General features: G+C 42.5%; 1 long non-coding RNA gene across 1 annotated transcript in view; it reads left to right on the top strand.

The window, feature by feature from the left end:
- The window catches only part of LOC109924663, a 65,786-nt gene extending 48,491 nt beyond the window's left edge, over positions 1-17,295 (top strand). Inside the window, exon 3 of the long non-coding RNA XR_007262803.1 lies at positions 17,161-17,295. This is a non-coding gene — a long non-coding RNA (uncharacterized LOC109924663). The remainder of the gene's footprint in view (positions 1-17,160) is intronic.
- Positions 17,296-18,570: the final 1,275 nt, after the last annotated feature.

The raw sequence follows: 18,570 nt of genomic DNA, 5'->3' as shown, positions 1-18,570 counted from the left end.
GCTCTTCAGAGGGGCACTGTGGACTTATTGGACCAAATGGCCTGTTTCCACATTGTAGGGATTGTATGCATAAAAAGCCTTGGGATTCCCCTTGACCCTGTTTGTTAAAGACATTTCATGGCCTCTTTTAGCCTTCCTAATTCTGCATTTAAGTTCTTTCCTAATTTCTCTATACTCCTGAAGGGCTTTGTCTGTTTGTAGCTACCTAGACCTATCATATGCTTCCATTTTCCTTTTGGCGAAGTTTACAATTTTCCTTGTTATCTGAGGTTCCTGGATCCTGCCATTCCTATCCTTCATGCATGTCCTGCACTTTAATCAACTGGTCTTTAAAAGCCTCTGACATGCTAGACGTAGATTTGCCCTCCAGTAACTGCTTCCAATCCACATTCACAGAACAAAAACAAAGTTGCTGGAAAAGCTCAGCAGGTCTGGCAGCATCTGTGGAGGAGAAAACAGACTTAACGTTTCGGGTCCGGTGACCCTTCCTCAGAATAGCCACATTCAATCCACATTCACTTCCAATTCACATTCCCCAGTTCTTGTCTAATTTGGGTGTAATTGGCCCTTGCCCAATGAAACACCCACACGTGAGAGCCACTTTTGTCTTTGTCCATGACTGCTCAAAATCTTAGCAAGTTATTGTCAGTAAGCCCAAAATGCTCTTCCACTGAAACATCGATCACCTGCCCTGGCTCATTCCCCAATACCAAGTCTAGTATGGCCTCCTTTCTGGTTGGTTTGTCAATATACTGTCTCAAAAAACCCAGCTGGACACATCTAACGAATTGTTCTCCATCTGAGCCCCTGGCTGTAAGTGAGTCCCAGTTAATAAGAGGAATGTTGAAGTCACCCACCACAACTAATCTGCTTTTTTCCACCCCTTTCTAGTATCTGACTACATATCTGCTCTTCTGTCTCACGTGGGCTGTTGGGAGGTCTGTAGAAAACTCCCAGCATTGTGATTTCACCCTCGCTATTCCTGAGCTCCACCCATAATGCCTCACTGCAAGATTCATCCAATGTATTTTCCCTCAACACAGCTGAGATGTGATCCCTAAGCAGCAATACAATTCCCCCACCCCTTTTGCTTCCCTTCTTGCCCCTTCTAGAACAGCAATGTTCTGGAATGTTAAACTGCCAGTCCTACCCCTCTTTTAACCTTGTCTCAGTCATGGCAATAACATCATAATTCCATGCTGTAATCCATGCTCTTAGTTCATCTGTCTTATCTGTTATACTTGCATTGAAGTAAATGCACTCCAGACCTCCAGTCCCTCTGAGCCCCGTGACCTCCCTGTGGCAGCTCTTACTCTTCACTATGCATAACTCAGTCTCTCCTTTGTCCCGAGTCCCTGCACTTACTGGCCTGTTGTTCTGGTTCCCACCCTTTTGCCACACAAGTTTAAACGCTCCTGAAGCGCTCTAGCAAACCTCCCACCCAGGATATTGGTGCCCCTCCAGGTCAGGTGCAACCTGTCCTTCTTGTACAGCTCCCACCTTCCCCAGAAGGCATCCTAATGATCCATATATCTAAAGCCCTCTCTCCTAAGCCAGCTCTGTAGCCACTTGTTCAACTGTACTGTCTCTCCGTTCCTAGCCTCACTAGCCCATGGCATGGGTAGTAATCCTGAGATTACTACTCTGATGGTCCTGCTTTTTAGCTCCCTACCTAACTCCCTGAATTGTCCTCGCAGGACCTCTTCCCTCTTCCTACCTATGTCATTTGTACCAATGTGGACAATGACTTCTGTCTGTTTTCCCTCCCGTTTCAGGATGTCCTGTACCCATTCAGAGACATCCAATGCCCTGGTACCAGGGAGACAACACACCATCCTAGAGTCTTATTCACGGCCACAGAAATGTCTGTCTGTGCCCCTGACTATCGAGTCACCTACTACTATCGCTTACCTGGACTTTGCCCCACATATACCTGTTTGACAGGGGAATATCTACCTGCCCGCCTCTCCTGGCGGTCACCCATCTATCTGTCTGGATCTGTGGTGTGACTACCTCCCTAAAGCTAGTGCCTGTCACTCTGTCTGCCCCCTGTATGCACTGCAGTGTTCCAGCTGCTTCTCCAACCGAACCATGTGGTCTGTGAGCAGCTACAGCTGGTCACACTTCCTGCAGATGTAGTTGTCAGGGACACTAGACTGCTTCCTGATTTCCCGCATCTGACAGGAGGAGCATACAACTGCCCTAACTGCCATCTCTACCCTTGTACACTTGTCTTACCTTGCTTGTCCTCTTTGCAGTGCTTTTGTTTTGGTTAGAGGAGGTTATTGGGGGGGAACACTACACTAATGTAGTGTTTCAGGTTTAACCACTCCTTGACACCAGTTCCTCTGCAGTATTCAGACCAGTCATGGTGATTACAGTGCCGTCTCCCAGAACTTCAGCTAAACATGTGGCTACAGGGCTGGTGTAGGAGGGAGGGCTTCCATTATGTGGATAATTGGAGCACGTTCTGAGGAAGGTGGGACCTGTACAGTAAAGACGGGTTGCACCTGAACCGGAAGGGCGCAAATATCCTGGGAGGGAGGTTTGCTCGAGCTATACGGGATGGTTTAAACTAGATTGGCAGGGGGTGGCGAAGCGGGTTTGTAATTCAGAAGATGAGGTATTCAGCCTTCCAACAGACACACAACAGGGAGTGAGGTTGTTAATAAAGAAATGCGGTTGATGGAGCGCAATTGTGGACACAGGGATGGTTTGAGGTGTGTATACTACAGTGCTAGAAGTATCAGAAATAAGGCGGATGAACTTAGAGCCTGGGTCAGTACTTGGATCTACGATGTTGTGGCCATTACAGAAAATGCACTCTTTTACCACCCTCCCTATTTCTTTTAAAGCATCTAAATCCCGGAACTTCCAATAACCGTTCCTGTCCCTGAGTTACTGCAATGGCCACAACATTGTAGTTCCCAGTACTGACCCATGCCCTAAGTTCATCCGCCTTATTTCTGATACTTCTAGTGTAACTCAGGGACAGGAATGGTTGTTGGAAGTTCCGGGATTTAGATGCTTTAAAAGAAATAAGGAGGGTGGTAAAAGGCGGGGGAGTGGCATTGCTAATCAAGGCTAGTATAGCAGCTACTGAAAGGCAGTTCGAGAATGATATATCTACAGAGTTAGTTTGGGTTGAGGTCAGGAACAAGAAAGGAGCAGTCATTTTGTTGGGGGTTTTTTTTTACAGACGCCCTAATAGTTGCAGAGAAGTGGAGGAGTGGATTGAGAGGCAGCTACTGGAAAGGTGCAGAAGTCGCAGGGTTGTAGTCATGGGTGACTTCAACTTTCCAAATATTGATTGGAAACTTTTTTTAGTTGTAATAGTTCAGATGGAACGGATTTTGTCTAGTGCATTCAGGAAGGATTCCTGACACAGTACGTAGATAGACCAACACGAGGAGAGGCCACTTTGGATTTGGTGCTTGGCAATGAACCGGACCAAGTGTTAGACCTGTTGGTAGGAGAGCATTTTGGCGGTAGCGATCATAACTCTGTTACTTTTACACTAGTCATGGGAAAGGATAGGTACATACAGCAGGGTAAGGTTTATAATTGGGGGAATGGTAATTACAATTTGTTAGGCAAGAACTGGGTAACGTAAAATGGGAAAAGATGCTGTCAGGGAAGAGCACCATTGAAACGTGGAGATTGTTTAAGGAATGCATACTGTGTGTGCTCAATATGTTTGTCCCTAGCAGGCAGGGAAGATGCGGAAGAGGGAGGGAGCCTTGGTTCTCAAGAGAGGTCGAACGACTGGTTAAGAGGAAGAAGGATGCTTATATAAGGTTTAGGAAACAAGGAACGGAAAAGGCTCTAGACGGATACAAGTTAACCAGGAAGGAGCTGAAGAAAGGGCTTAGGAGAGCTATAAGGGGGCATGAGAAAACCTTGGCAGATAGGATCAAGGAAAACTCCAAGGTTTTTTACATGTACGTGAGGAATAAGAGAATGACCAGAGAAAGGGTTGGACCGATCAAGGATTGTAAAGGGAATTTGTGCATTGCACCTAAAGAGATATTAATGAATACTTTTCTTCGGTATTCACAACTGACAGGGACCTAGTTGTAGAGGACAATGTGAAACAGGCTGGTAGGCTAGTGGAGGTGGATGTCAGTAAGGAAGATGTACTAGGAATTTTGAGGAAGTTGAAGATAGATAAGTCCCCTGGGCCTGATGGGATTTATCCAAGGATTCTATGGGAAGTGAGGGAAGAGATCGCAGGGCCTTTGGCAATGATCTTTTCATCCTCACTGTCCACGGGTATAGTGCCGGAAGATTGGAGAGAGGCAAACATCATTCCCTTGTTCAAAAAAGGGAATAGGGATAGCCCCGGAAATTACAGGCCAGTTAGCCTTACGTCAGTGGTGGGCAAATTATTGGAAGGGGCTCTGAGAGATAGGATTTATGATCAGTTGGATAGGCACAGTTTGATTCATGATAGTCAGCATGGATTTGTGAGGGGTAGATCATGCCTCACAAACCTTATTGAATTTTTTGAAGAGGTGACCAAACACGTGGATGAAGGTAGAGCAGTGGATGTGGTATACATGGATTTAAGTAAGGCGTTTGATAAGGTTCCCCATGGTAAGCTCATGCATAAAGTAAGGAAGCATGGGATTGGGGGAAATGTGGCAGATTGGATTCAGAATTGGCTGACCCTTAGAAGACAAAGGGTGGTAGTGGACGGAAAATATTCAACATGGTGCTCAGTTATGAGTAGTGTACCACAAGGATCTGTTCTGTGTCCTCTTCTATTTGTGATTTTTGTAAATGATTTGGATGTAGGAGTGGAAGGGTGGATTAGTAAGTTTGCAGACGATACGAAGGTGGGTCTAATTGTGGATAGTGTGGAGGGCGGTTCTTGGTTACAAAGGGACATTGATAGGATGCAGAGCTGGGTTGAGAAGTGGCAGATGGAGTTTAACCCTGAAAAGTGTGAGGTAATTCATTTTGGAAGGACAAATTTGAAAGCAGAATACAGGGTTAAGGGAAAGATTCTTGGCAGTGTGGAGGAGCAGAGGGATCTTGGGGTTCATTTCCACAGTTCCCTGAAAGCTACCACCCAGGTGGATAGAGTTGTTAAGAAGGCGTATGGTGTGTTAGCTGTCATTAATAGAGGGATTGAATTCAAGAGCCGTGAAATTATGCTCCAGCTATACAAAACCCTGGTTTGGCCACATCTGGAGTATTGTGTCCAGTTCTGGTCGCCTCATTACAGGAAAGATGTGGAAGTGTTGGAAAAAGTGCAGAGGAGATTTACCAGGATGTTGCCTGGAATGAAGGGAAGGTCTTACGAGGAAAGGTTGAGAGCGCTAGGGCTTTTCTCTTTAGAACGACGAAGGATGTGAGGTGACTTGATAGAGTGTACAAAATGATCAGAGGTATAGATAGAGTGGACAGCCATAGACTTTTTACTAGGGTGGAGGTAGATATTATGAGGGGGCATGGTTTTAAAGTGAGTGGAGGTAGATATTGGGGAGACATCAGAGGTTGGTTCTTTACTCAGAGAGTGGTAGGGGTATGGGATACATCGCCGGAGAGAGTGATGGAGTCGGCCTCATTAGGGGCATTTAAGTGGCTATTATATAGGCATATGGATAGTGGTGGAGGTTAGATAGACCTTAGGTTTAGGGTAAAAGTTCGGCACAACATCGTGGGCTGAAGGGCCTGTAGTACTGTTCTATGTTCTATGTTCTAATTCCTGTCAGTGACATCTTTGCCGCCTTCTCCTTTGTAAGTTTGCAGATGACCCCAGAATTGGTAACGTAGGGAAAAGTGAAGAAGGTTATCTCAGAGCAGAACAGGACCTTGATCAGATGGCCAGTGGGCCGAAGAGTGCCAGATGGAATTTAATTTAGATCAATGGTGTGGTGTTGCATTTTGGTAAGGCAAAGCAGGACAGGATTTATCCAGTTAATGGTAGTGCCCTGGGAAGTGCTGTCGAACAAAGAGACCTATGGGTGCAGGTGCATAGTTCCTTGATAGTGGAGTCGCAAGTCGATAGGGTGTTTAAGAAGGCACTTGGCACACTTGCCTTCAATGGTCAGTGTATTAAATATAGCAGTTGGGAATGTCGTCTTCTGGCTGTACAGGACATTGGAGAGTCCACTTTCGGACCACTGCATTCACTTCTGGTGTCCTTGCTACATCAAAGATGTTGTCCAACTTGATAGGGTTCAGAAAAGATTTACAAGGATATTTCCTCAATTGGAGGGTTTGAGCTATAAGGAGAGACTGAATCGGCTGGGGCTTTTTTCCCTGGAGTGTCAGGAGCTTATAGAGGTTTATAAAATGATGAGGGACGTGAATAGGTGAATAACCAAGGTCTTTTTCCAGGGTAGGGGAGTGCAAGACTAGAAGGCATAAGTTTGAGGTGAGAGGGGAAACATTTAAAAGGGACCTGAGGGAGAACTTTTTCATGCAGAGGGTGGTATGTGCGTGGAATGAGCTGCCAGAGGACACAGTGGAGGTGGGTGCAATTAGAATATTTAAAAGACATCCGGATGGGCACATGAATAGGAAGAGTTTAGGGGAAAATGGACCAAATGCCTGCAAATGGAATTAGATGAGATGAGGATATCAGGTTGGCACAGATATGTTAGACCGAAGGGTCTATTTCCGTGCTATATAACTGTGACTCTATAACTGTATATGTCTTTTAGTGGCATGTCAGTGATGAACTACGTGGCTTACTCTTCTAACTACGGGTGGTAAAATTAAATGTACTCACCCAATTAGGAGCCACATGGTTGGTCCCTGCCCAGTGTGACACCCTGCTAGGAGTGCCAGTTGTTGGAATGGTTTGGACAAATCTGATATGCTGATCTACTGCTCTGTTTCCCACCCCTATACCATATTAAATTAAACCCACCCATTTGGCACTGGGAAACCTCCCTGCAAGGATTTTGGTGTCCTTTCAGTTTAGGTGCAACCTATCGTCCTTATACAGATTCTTGCTGCTCTGGAAAACATCCCAAAGATGCAGATATCTGAAGCCATCCCTCTTATACCAGCCCTTTAGCCATGCATTCATAGAATCCCTACAGTGTGGAAACAGGCCCTTTGGCCCAACAAGTCCACACCAACCCTCCAAAGAGCATCCCATCCAGACCCAAGCTCCTACCCTTTCCCTGTAACCCTGCATTTCCCATGGCTAACACATCTAATCTACAGATCCCTGAACACTATGGGCAATTTAGCATGGCCAATTCACCTAGCCTGCACATCTTTGGACTGTGGGAGGAAACCAGAGCACCCATAGGAAACCCATGTGGACACCGGGAAAATGTACAAACTCTACACAGAGTCACCCGAGGGTGGAATCGAACCTGGGTTCCTGGCGCTGTAAGGCAGCAGTCCTAACCACTGAGCCACCATGCCGCCCCTGTATGCTTTTCCTATTTCTGCCCTTGGTGGCTTGTGGCATGGGAGTAATCCGCAGATTACAACTGTAAAGGCGTGCTTTTCATTTTTCAACCCAACTCCCTAAATCTCTATTGCAAGACCTCATCTCTCTTCCTACCAATGTTGTTGCCCTGATATTTTTCTTGGGCATTTTGGAAAGATTTTGGGATGCATTTCCCCTCCCTGTCCATGTATTATGAATACCATATTGATGGCTTTGACAATCTGTACAGATGGTGATTGAGTTGTGCACGTTTCTAAATGATGGCCTAAAGACTGGATACTCAGTGGCATTCTATGACAGTAGCTCTCCAGTTGTTGGGGGAATGGCAGCTGATCTGTGTGGGATCTTGCAGTTGGCAGCCAATATCTCAAGGGATGGATGCACTTTTTTACCTTCAGCGCAGATGAGGGCAGTTAGTGATTTGCCTCAAGTGCTGGTCATGGTTGCCTCCACATAAAATTCCATCACAGCCCTTTAGTTTCTGTACCAGAGACAACTGTAAGGGTTTCCACTCAATCTGCTAAAGGCAGATAAGTTCCTTAGCCCTGATGGCTTGCATTCTAGGATTCTAAAAGAAATAGCTACAGAGATTTGGATGCATTGGTTGTAATTTTCCAAAAATCCTTATATTATGGAGTAGTAATGGAGGATTGGAAAACTGTTAATCTGACACCCCAATTCAAAAAAGAAGGGAAGCAAAAAGCTGGAAACTATAGGCCGATTGGCCTAACAACTACTGTTCCAAAAATTAAAGAAGTAAGAGTAGCACATTTGAAAAACCGTAATCTAATCAAGCAGAGTCAGCATGGCTTCATCAGAGAGAAATCATGTCTGACTAAATTATTAGAATTTTTTGAGGAATTCTCAACCAGCGTGGATAGAGGAGAATCAGTAGAAAGCCCCATTTCTGAAGAAGGGTCCCGACCTGAAACGTCAGCTTTCCTGCTCCTCTGGTGCTGTCTGGCCTGCTGTGTTCCTTCAGCTGCACACCATGTTTTCCCTGACTCCAGCATCAGCAGTTCTTACTATCTCTGAACCAGTAGATGTGTTGTATTTGGTCTTCCAGAAGGCATTGGACAGGATACCTCACAGAAGATTTGAGTCAAAGGTAACAGCCCATGGTGTTGGAATAGTATATTGGCATGGATAGAGAAATAGCTAATGGGCAGGAAACAGCAAATGAGATGAGGGGTTCATTTTCAGGTTGGCATCCTGTAACCAGTGAAGTCAGTGCTGGGACCGCAACCACTACTGTTTGTAGTACTGTATATATTAATGACTTGAAGGAAGGAAGTGAATGTTTTGGAACCAAATTTGCTGATGACACAAAAATAGGTGTAAAGGCAAGTTGTGAGGGGATACAAACAGTTTAGAGAGATATTGGTAGTTTAATTAAGTGGACAAAACGTTGGCAAATGGAGTTTAATATGGAGAAATGTGAAGTTGTTCATTTTGAAAGGGAGAAACACAGGAACTGTATTATTTCAATGGAGAAAGATTGCAGAAAACTGCAATACAAAGGGACTTGGGGGTACGTGTGCATGAAACACACAAAGCTTGCACACAACTGCAGCAGGGAATCAGGAAAGCTAATGGAATGTTGGCCCTTATTTCAAGGGGTTTTGAGTATAAGAGTAGGGAAGCCATACTGCAACTGTACAAGGTGCTTGTGAGCAGTTTTGATCCTGTTATTTTAGGAAAGATATTGTTTCATTGGAGGCAGTTCAGAGAAGGTTCATTAGGATGATGCCCGATATGGAGGAATTGTCTTATGAGCAAAGGCTAAACAGGCTTGGACTCTATTCACCGGAGTTTAGAAGGCTGAGATTTGATCTCATTGAAACCTGTAGGATTAGCAAAGGGCATGATAGGGTAAATGCTGAGAGGATGATTCCCCTCATGGAAGAGCCTAGGAGCAGAGGGCATAGCCTCAGAATAAAGGAGCACCAATTTAACACTGAGATGAAGAGGAATTCCTTCTATGACGGTTGAGAGTCTTTGGAACTCCTTGCTATTGGGAGATGTGGGGCCAGAGTCCTTATCTATGTTTAAGGCTGAGATAGATTCTTGACCAGTAGGGGAATTGAGGCAGGAAAGTAGACGTGAAGAATACCAGATCAGCTGTCATCCTATTGAATAGCAGTGTAGGCTTGAAGGGCTGAATGGCCTATTCCTGTTCCTATTTCTTATGGTTTTCATGTCCAGCCTGTGTGCCTTCATCCTAAGTGGTTCCTTCAGGTGTACATTAAGTTTTCTGAAACTGATTCATTCATTCCGAATCTGTTGCAGTTTTTGAAGAATCATGGAACTCTCCATGTTAACTCTGCTTTTTCATCACAGCTGCTGCCAGATCTGATGAGTTTTGCCAGAAATTTGTTTTTGTTTCAGATCTGTGGCATCTTTTTTCACTTCAGTACCAGGTAAAAGAGATAGCTAATGTCCCTCGAGCAACATGCCACAGCTTAAGTACAGGAGAGCTTGAACCATTGTCATTTTAGAAGAAGGGCAACCAGTAGACCACTGACCTCAAGAAAATTAAATTCAGGTGTCTTGACCAAAGCTTTCTCATTACTCCTAAGCGAAAGTTCTCAATGCTGATATGGTCTGTTGTGTTCTGCACAAAATGGGTGGCCAGAAAGGAGTGGAACACACTTCAGTGGAGGATGTTATCTTGGGAGAGGTCAACTAGAGTGCATGTGAATGCACAGGACCACAGTGGTAATTAATGCGTGGAGCCAGAAGATGTAGGTCGGATTCTGAATGAAAACTTCGGGTTTGTGCTCACTATGGAGAGGTCTGATATGGGTATAGAGAATCAGGGAAAAGGCCTATATCACAATTAAATTATATAAACAGAGATGAGGTTCTGAATGGTCTGGCAGGTTTAAAAATAGATAAATCTCAAGGGGTGGATGAAATATATCCCAGGTTGTTGAACAAAGGAAGGGAGGAAATAGCAGAGGCACTTCAAAAATTTTCAATTCTGTTCTGGCCACAGGAGAGGTGCCAGAGGACTGAAGGACAGCCAACGTGGTAGCATTATTCAAGAAGGGAGCAAAGAATAATGTAGGAAATTACAGGCAAATCAGTCTAACTTCCGTAGTGGGGAAACATTTGGAAGAAATTCCGAGGGACAGAATTAATCTGCATTTGGAAAGGCAGGGATTAATCAAGAACAGTCAGCTTTGCTTTGTTAGGAGAGGTCATGTTTGACCAACTTGATTGAATTTTTTAAAGAGCTGACCAGGTGTGCAGATGTGGGCAATGCTTTTGTTGTAGTATACTTGGAATTCAGCAAAGCTTTTGATAAAGTTCCACATGGAAGACTGAAAGCCAAAGTAAGAGCACCCTTGGGATCTGAGGAGACGGCTCATTGGATCCACAGTTGGCTGGGTGACAGGAAGCAGAGGGTGATGGTTGAGGGAGTTGATTTATTTTCTGTCTAGAAATCTGTCCAGTGGGGTCCCACAGGGGTCTTTGTTGGGACTGTTGCTGTTTGTCGTTTACATAAATGATTTAGACTTAAATGTAGGGGGTAGTTGATCAGTAAGTTCGTAGACAATACAAAAATTGGTGGGGTGATAAACTGTGGAGGAGTATAGCCTTCGATTGCAAGAGGATTTTAGATGGGCTGGTCAGATGGGCTGATCAGTGGCAAATGGAACTTAATCTGGATAAATGAAAGGTGATGTACTTGGACATGACAATAAGGCAAGGTAATACATGATCGACAACAAAATCTGAAGTTGCTGGAAATACTCAGCAGGTCAGGCAGCATCGATGCAGACAAATCAGAGTTAACATTTTGGGTCCAGTAACTGAGGAAAGGTCACTGGACCCAAAACGTTAACTCTGATTTCACGGATGCTTGCAGACTTGCTGAGCTTTTCCAGCAAATTCTGTTTTAGTTTCTGGTTTACAGCATCTGCAGTTCTTTTGTTTTTTTAAAATACACAATTGACCCTGGGAAGCATTAAAGATTAGAAACACCTTAGTGTACGTGTATACCAGTTCCTTAAGGTATCAGGACAGATGAATAAAATGGTTGAGAAGGCATATAGTGTGCTTGCCTTTATTGGTTGAGAAATAGAGTCAGAGAAGTTATGCTGGAGCTATGTAAAATGTTGGTTATGCTACAGCTAATTGTCTGCAATTCTGGAAGCACATTATATGGGGAATGTGATAGCACTGGAGAGGGTGCAGAGGAGATTTACCAGACCATTGCTTGGGCTAGAGAGTTTCAGTTATGAAGGAAGATTGAACAGACTGGGTTTTCCCTAGAGCAGAGGAAATTGAGAGGGGATATGATTGAGATGTATAAAATTGAGGGGCTTAGATAGGGTAGACAGGAAGAAACTTTACCCTTTGGAGTGATCACTGACCAGGAGGCATAGGTTTCAAGGTAAGGGGCAGAGGTTTAGAGGAGATGTGAGGAAAAATGTTTTCACCCCGAGGACTATGGGAATCTGGAACTTACTGCTGTAAGGGTCGTAGAGGCAGAGACTCTCATAACATTTGAGAAGTATTTAGCTCTGCATTTGCTTTGTCAGAGCATATAACGCTGCATGGCAAGTGCTGGAAAATGGGAAGTATTAGAACAGGTTGGTGGTTGTTTTTGACTGGCATAAACACGATGAGTGGAAGGGCCTTTTTCTGTACAGTAGACCTATGACTGTATGACTGTAACTCCTGAGATGATACGCATATGGAGGCATAGTGATTGTGATGGTAAAAAAAAATGCCTGGGTGCCCTGATCCATGACAATCTGCACTGGAAGGTCCACATCAGACTGTCTATTTTGCAAAGTGGCCCGTCTCCATGGTACAGTGTCATAGACATTTCTCATGTGGTTCAGCATTTATGATGCAACCAGTATTCTATAGTGTACTTGGTTAAATGACAGTCTCAAATTTTGCATGCAGGCAGGACCTAGTGACTGGGAGGCACTACCTCAAACGAAAGGTCAACAGAAAAATTTAGACCTACTTTATACTTGGACTCTGCGTATCTGGCCAAATCAAAATGGCTGGAGTTGCCTTCCATCCCTGACAGGTTCTGTCCACAGTGGCACTTGGCTTAAAGTTATCTGAGGCGTCAGTGAGATGTGTGTATTTGCATTGTTCGTGGGTGTGTTTAATTCTAGTGCAAGTTGTCCTCTGCCTTGGTTTCCACTATTAGCTGCTGGTCCTCTGGCACCCATCCAATGCAAGAGGGAAGAGTTATATCAGCTCCTTCATTTTCATGAATGGTTTGTTATTTTTTACCACATCAAATGGCATCTGCTGGAAGTGACTTTGCAGAGGCGGAAGCTGTTCTAAGGATCTCCCATGGAGTATTCAGTAAAATTTACAAGCTCTCTCTGTCACACACCAATCTCATTGTTGCCAGAAACCTGCCATTGGACAACCCTGCCAATATCGAGGTAGCCCTCCTGCACGTGTGCCAGCATAACCACATTTTACCATGCCAACTCCTGAATGTCTGCTCTCGCAGATATTATTTGTTCGTTCAGCAAACTCTTATTATTATCTTGTTGCATTTTACATCGTTTTGATTTCTTACCTACTTGAGAATTGGCAATGGCAATCTTCTTGCTTTCCCTAATCACCACCTGCCCTGAGGTCCTCCTGCTTTGGGATGTGCCCCCCTGTAAGATGCTCAGAGCTGACAGCTTAGAATTGCTTCATACCTACTTTGCCATGATGCACAAACTTCTAGAAATGCTTCTTGAATCAGGCTCATCCTCAGCTAACCACATTATTGCTGTTGATCTTTTTGATGACCTTCAGCCATGCCTCCCTTTGTTTATCTGGCACATGACCGCTTGCCACTCTTTAGAAACAAAATACACACTCTGCCATGATGCCAGGAAGGCATTGGTGAACCATGGAGTTGACCTACCGTGGCAGACTGCCACATCACTCTTTCTTCACAGCTGATTTTCTGCCTTTAAATACAGATGAGAACTATTTAAATGGATCTCAAATCTCCGGCTTGCTGTGCTTTTCCATCATTGGTTGGATATCATTAAACTATCCATTAACTGGTGGGCTTCACTAAAATATGAGGTTCAATACACTCCAGCCTCCAGAGGCTTTAGAACCTGGAATTAGACCCAATGTTGGACTGCCATTGCAATCTGGAAAATCTAACCATGTATGTCCAAACTAATTCGTTTCCTACCAAATATATTGTACTGACCATATACCAAGGCCTAAATTATTTACGTATTGTATCTCAAAACGTTATTTTAGAAAACTTGCATTAAAAAATGTCTTGAAGAATTATGCTGCACTTTATGATGAACTTTGATAATATATGGTTATTTGGGAAGTTGGGTTCTAAGGTAGAGGAGAAGTGGATTTTAATTTTCAGCTCAGTGAAAGTGTGCTTTGTTTTGTAAGGTCAAAAAGGAACTTTGAACAGTGAGTTTGAAAGAGTACTTCCAAGAAATTATCTGATTTATGATACATGATGAGCAAGCCCCCTTGTGATTGCAAAGGTATTTGACTTGAGTTTTACAACCCATGGACAGCGGTTGGGGTTGGCGGGATGGGGAGGGGCAGTGCAGAAGAATATTCATTCAGAGAGAAATCACCCGTTATAGTAATGGTTCTGTTATTAGTCTCTAAGCAGTCAGGGCTGGGGAGCAGTTCTGAATTGCTTACAAGACAGTGGGAAGACAGCTCCACAAGTAGAAGACAGTGAAATTGTCAACCTTATCACAAAGGCTGTTGAAAACACTGAATTTTAAATAAAAGGGACTACAAGGTTATGAGGCCTAAGTTGGTAATGATGGACTGGGAAACCTAATGACAAGGCTTGGCAGTGGATTAACAGTGGCTATATTTAAGAAACAAAGTATTCATTCCTATTTTGCGCAAAAATAAAACACGAAAGGTGGCTGTACCATGGCTTATGAAAGAAATTAGGCGCAGTATTACATCCAGACGAGACATATAAAATTGCTAGAAAAAGCAGCAAGCCAGAGGACTGGGAGCAGTTTAGAATTCAGCAAAAGTGGACAAAAAGATTGATTGGGAGAGGGAAAATAGCACATAAGAGCAAACTTACAAGGAATATATAAACTGACTGCAAAATCTTCTATGAAATATGAAGAGAAAAGGGTTACTGAAGACAAATGTAGGTCCCTTATCATCAGAAATAGACAGCAAGTTATAATGGGGAACAAAGAAATACAGAATTGGATACACATTATGGTTCTGTCTTCACAAAAGAGGACACAAATAATTTCCCAGAAAACAAGGGTCTAGTGAGAGGGAAGAATTGAAAAAAATCTGTTTTGTTTAAAAAAAAGTGCTAGGGAAATTAACACAGTTAAAGGCTGACAAATCCCACAGGCCTGATATTCTGCTTCTCAAAGTACGAAAGGAGGTGTCCCTAGAAATATTGGGTGCATTGACAGTTATCTTCCAAAATCCTATAGATTCTTGATCAGTCCCTACGGATTGGAGGATGCCAAATGTAAGCCCACTCTTTTTAAAAAAAAGGAGGGTGTGAGAACTACAGACTAGTTCACCTTACGTAATGAGGAAAATGCTAGGAAAAGATGTGATTAACAGCATTTTGAAAGCATTAACCTTATTAGACAAAGTTCGCATGGAATTATAAAAGGGAACTCATGATAAACTAATCTTCTAGAGTTTTTTGAGGATATGTCTATTGCATTAGATAAACAAGAACCGGTGGTTGTGGTGTATTTAGGTATCAAGAAAGGTTTTGATAAAGTCAAACCTAAAGAGGCCAGTGGACAAAATTTAAACACAGGGCATTGGAGTTAATATATTGGTATGGATTGTGATTGTTTCTTGTCTGTCAGCCAGTGTATGGGAATAAATTGGTCTTTTTCTGGATTGGAAGTGATGATTAGTGCTGTACTGCAGGGATCAGTGCTTAGCCCAGCTATTCACAATGTACAAAAATAATTTGGATCAGGGAACCAAATGCAATATTTCCTGGTTTGCTGATGACACAAAAGTAAGTGGGATTGAGAGTTTTGAGGAGGATGTAAAGAGGCTTTAGGGTGATCTAGACAAAGAGTGATTTGGCAAGCACATGGCAGATGCAGTATCAAGTGGATAAATGTGAAAAACTGAAAGGCACAATATTATTTATAGGGTGATATATTGGGAAATGTGAATGGTCAAATGGATCTAGGTGTCCTTGTGCACCAGTCAATGAAAATAAACAGGCAGGTGTAGCAAGTGATTAGGAAGGCAAAAGGAATATTGGCCTTCATTGCAAGAGGATTTGAGTTCTGAAGTAGGGGATGCCTTACTGCAGTTGTACAGAGTTATGGTCTTTCGACCTAAGGAAAGATATTCTTGCCGCAGAGTGAGACTAGTGAAGGTTCACTAGCCTGATGCTCAGGGTGGCAGAACTGACCTGTGAGGAGAGACCGGTTCGACTGGGTCTCTGTACACCAGAAGGAGAGGGGATCTGATTGAAACATGTAAAAGTCTAGTAGCGCTGGACAGACTGGATGGAGGGAGATTTTCCCATGGTTGGGGAGTCTAGAACCAAGGGTCCCAATTTCAATACATCAGCCAGGTTAGGGCTGAAATGAATTATTTCTTCACAGAAAGGGTGGTCAGCCTATGGAATCTGCTACTACAGAAGGCTGTGAAAGCTGGGTCGCTAAGGATATTCACGTAAATGATAGATAAGTTTTTAGATATTAAGGGAATCAAAGATCATGTGAAGAAAGCGGGAATAGGCTTTGAGATAAAGCTATGATCGTACTAAATAACAGAGCACGTTCAAAAAGCTGAATAACCTACTCCTGTTCCTAGTTTCTGTGTCTATGCTTTTTAATGACGAGTGTAAGGAACCCATTTTGAATATTCTGAGAGCTGTGTTAGTGGTTTAGTTTTAAGTGTCCCTGGGAGACACACATTAACTAAAGAAAATAATAGCAAGTAATGCACAGCAGAAATTTGCCAAAAGGAAAACAGTTGTGCCATCTTTCGTGGGTAGATAGGAGGACTCTTCACTGAGGTTTGAGCATCTGTAAGCTTATTGCTGGGTAAAGGAATTGTTTTTCTGATATTTGTAATGAGATAATTTGAATAGTTTTTCTATAGTGTGTTATAGTTTTTTTTCATTTTTTGTAATGAACATCTTTGCTGTGCTTTAAAAAATAACCTCTTGTGAATGTGTCAAGTGTATAATCTCTACAGTAAATATCAAGTCTGGTTTAAATTTGTGGTTATTTTTTAATTTACCTGCTCAAATGTGATGACACACCTTTTGAAGCAGGTGGGATTTGAACTCTGGTATCCTGTCTTCGAGACACTACAACTGTGCCACAAGAGACCGGTTCACTCTGGGGTCTAACTTGTTCAGTATTAGCATCAGCTGAGATCATAATGTGCAGTTCAGTTTGATTTTTATTTGAATCAGGTGTGTTTTGTTCTCTGCTATCATTCTTCTCCTTGAATAAAGTGATTTTGATTTTATTGTCATAGTCTTTAAGCTATTTCCTTGCTTCTTGGGCAGAATTCTGAGATTAATTGATGTCTTTGAGTTACATTCTAACTGTCACTCTGTAGGATGAGTTGACTCACTCACTGTTGTTTTCATTGTACAAGTTGCCTTGCTCCAATATTTGATTTTTGCATAGAAAAAGAAACATTAATGAGTCACAGATTATGTTTATAAGCATGTAAGTGACCCATTAAAATGCTTTATATGACATAGTATTTTTTTGTTTTTATAGAGCGTTACTTGAGACAGGACGTGGAAGACCATGATTCTGATTTGTGGCTTCTTCTAAAACAGACTCAGTCTGCAGTTAAAGCAGTACGTCTGCAAGCTGTTCAGGAACTGGCAAAGAAGCATCACTGGCATGGTAAAAATAGGAACTAGATGTTCAAACTTAATTAGTGGATTATTACTTAATTATTATTGTAACTTTGTCCTTTTAGTACTACTTTCATACACTTTCAGAGTTAATATTTAAGCGTCAGCAGAGAAATGACAAATTCTGGAGTGCAAAGAACTTTAGAAGCTTACAACATACAAGGAGGCAAATCAACAACAACTTACATTGAAGGTTCCTTTCACAAAATGAAATTTAGTCCATCTGTCCTTGCACAGTCTTGAATTATTTTGATCGCCCTCTCACCCAATACAGCATCTATTTCTTGTAATGATTAAGATTGTTAAATCAGAGCATTTTATATGTCAAGAAGTAATGAGATAGTGAAATTTACAGGGGAAGAAGAAGATAGAATGTAGAATATTGTGTGGTGAATCTGAAATTTTGCATCATCATATCATCTTTTACCTGTGCAAACTTTCAGCCAGCCTAACAGAAGGAAAACCTGTTTGTTTGCCAATTATAATAGCAGCTTATGTAAAACAAGTTTAGAAAGTACTATCAGGTTTGAAGGCATGAATCCTGAGCAAAAGTGGTCCAAGGAAAGGTAAATTTTATACCAATACTTTTTTTTTCCACATTCCAGATTAAAAATATATCAATGTTCAAAAAAAAATGAGATCTATCATAGCTACTCTCTCCAACTTAGTGCTAGTCCCTTTAGTTCTGGTGTTGTGGAGTTGTTTAATATTGCTAAAGATCTGGATAAACAAAGTGTAGAGTCAGAATTGCAATGATGCAGCTCCATGTCATACAATGTGTATTTTCCATATGTCCTGACGTGCACTTCTCCAGTATTCCAATAGGCAGAACCAATAAATACTGGTGAAGCACAAGTAAAGTGCTTTCTTTTGTACAGAACATAGGTTTTCTCTGATGGAGAACAACCAAACCATGCTACAATGGCTTGACTGTTGGGCAGAAAGCTAACATTTTAATTTTTCTTTCTTTATGCTCAGCCTTTAAGTATAAAAATTGATTAACTACATCTCAATTTCTAGCCCAATTCAAGGCCTGCATCTGATTAATTGAGTTTTACTCTTGCATTTTTTTTGGTGACTTTTCAGCACAGCAAGATTTATTTCTTGTTTCCTGAACATTCCTCTGGATAAGAATGAGCTGGTCCTTCAAGAACTCAACAGTGTTAGCCTCCTCTTATTCATTCCTGACCAACAGGAGGAGTTCATCAGACAAAATTTCAGCTACCCTGTGCAGAGCTCCAATAAATTGATTCATCCCAATAATAAT

This window comes from Rhincodon typus, chromosome 9 (assembly GCF_021869965.1).
Source record: "Rhincodon typus isolate 14 chromosome 9, sRhiTyp1.1, whole genome shotgun sequence".
NCBI lineage: Eukaryota > Metazoa > Chordata > Chondrichthyes > Orectolobiformes > Rhincodontidae > Rhincodon > Rhincodon typus.
Note: the sequence above shows the minus strand (reverse complement) of the source record. Positions and strands in the feature narration are given on the sequence as shown.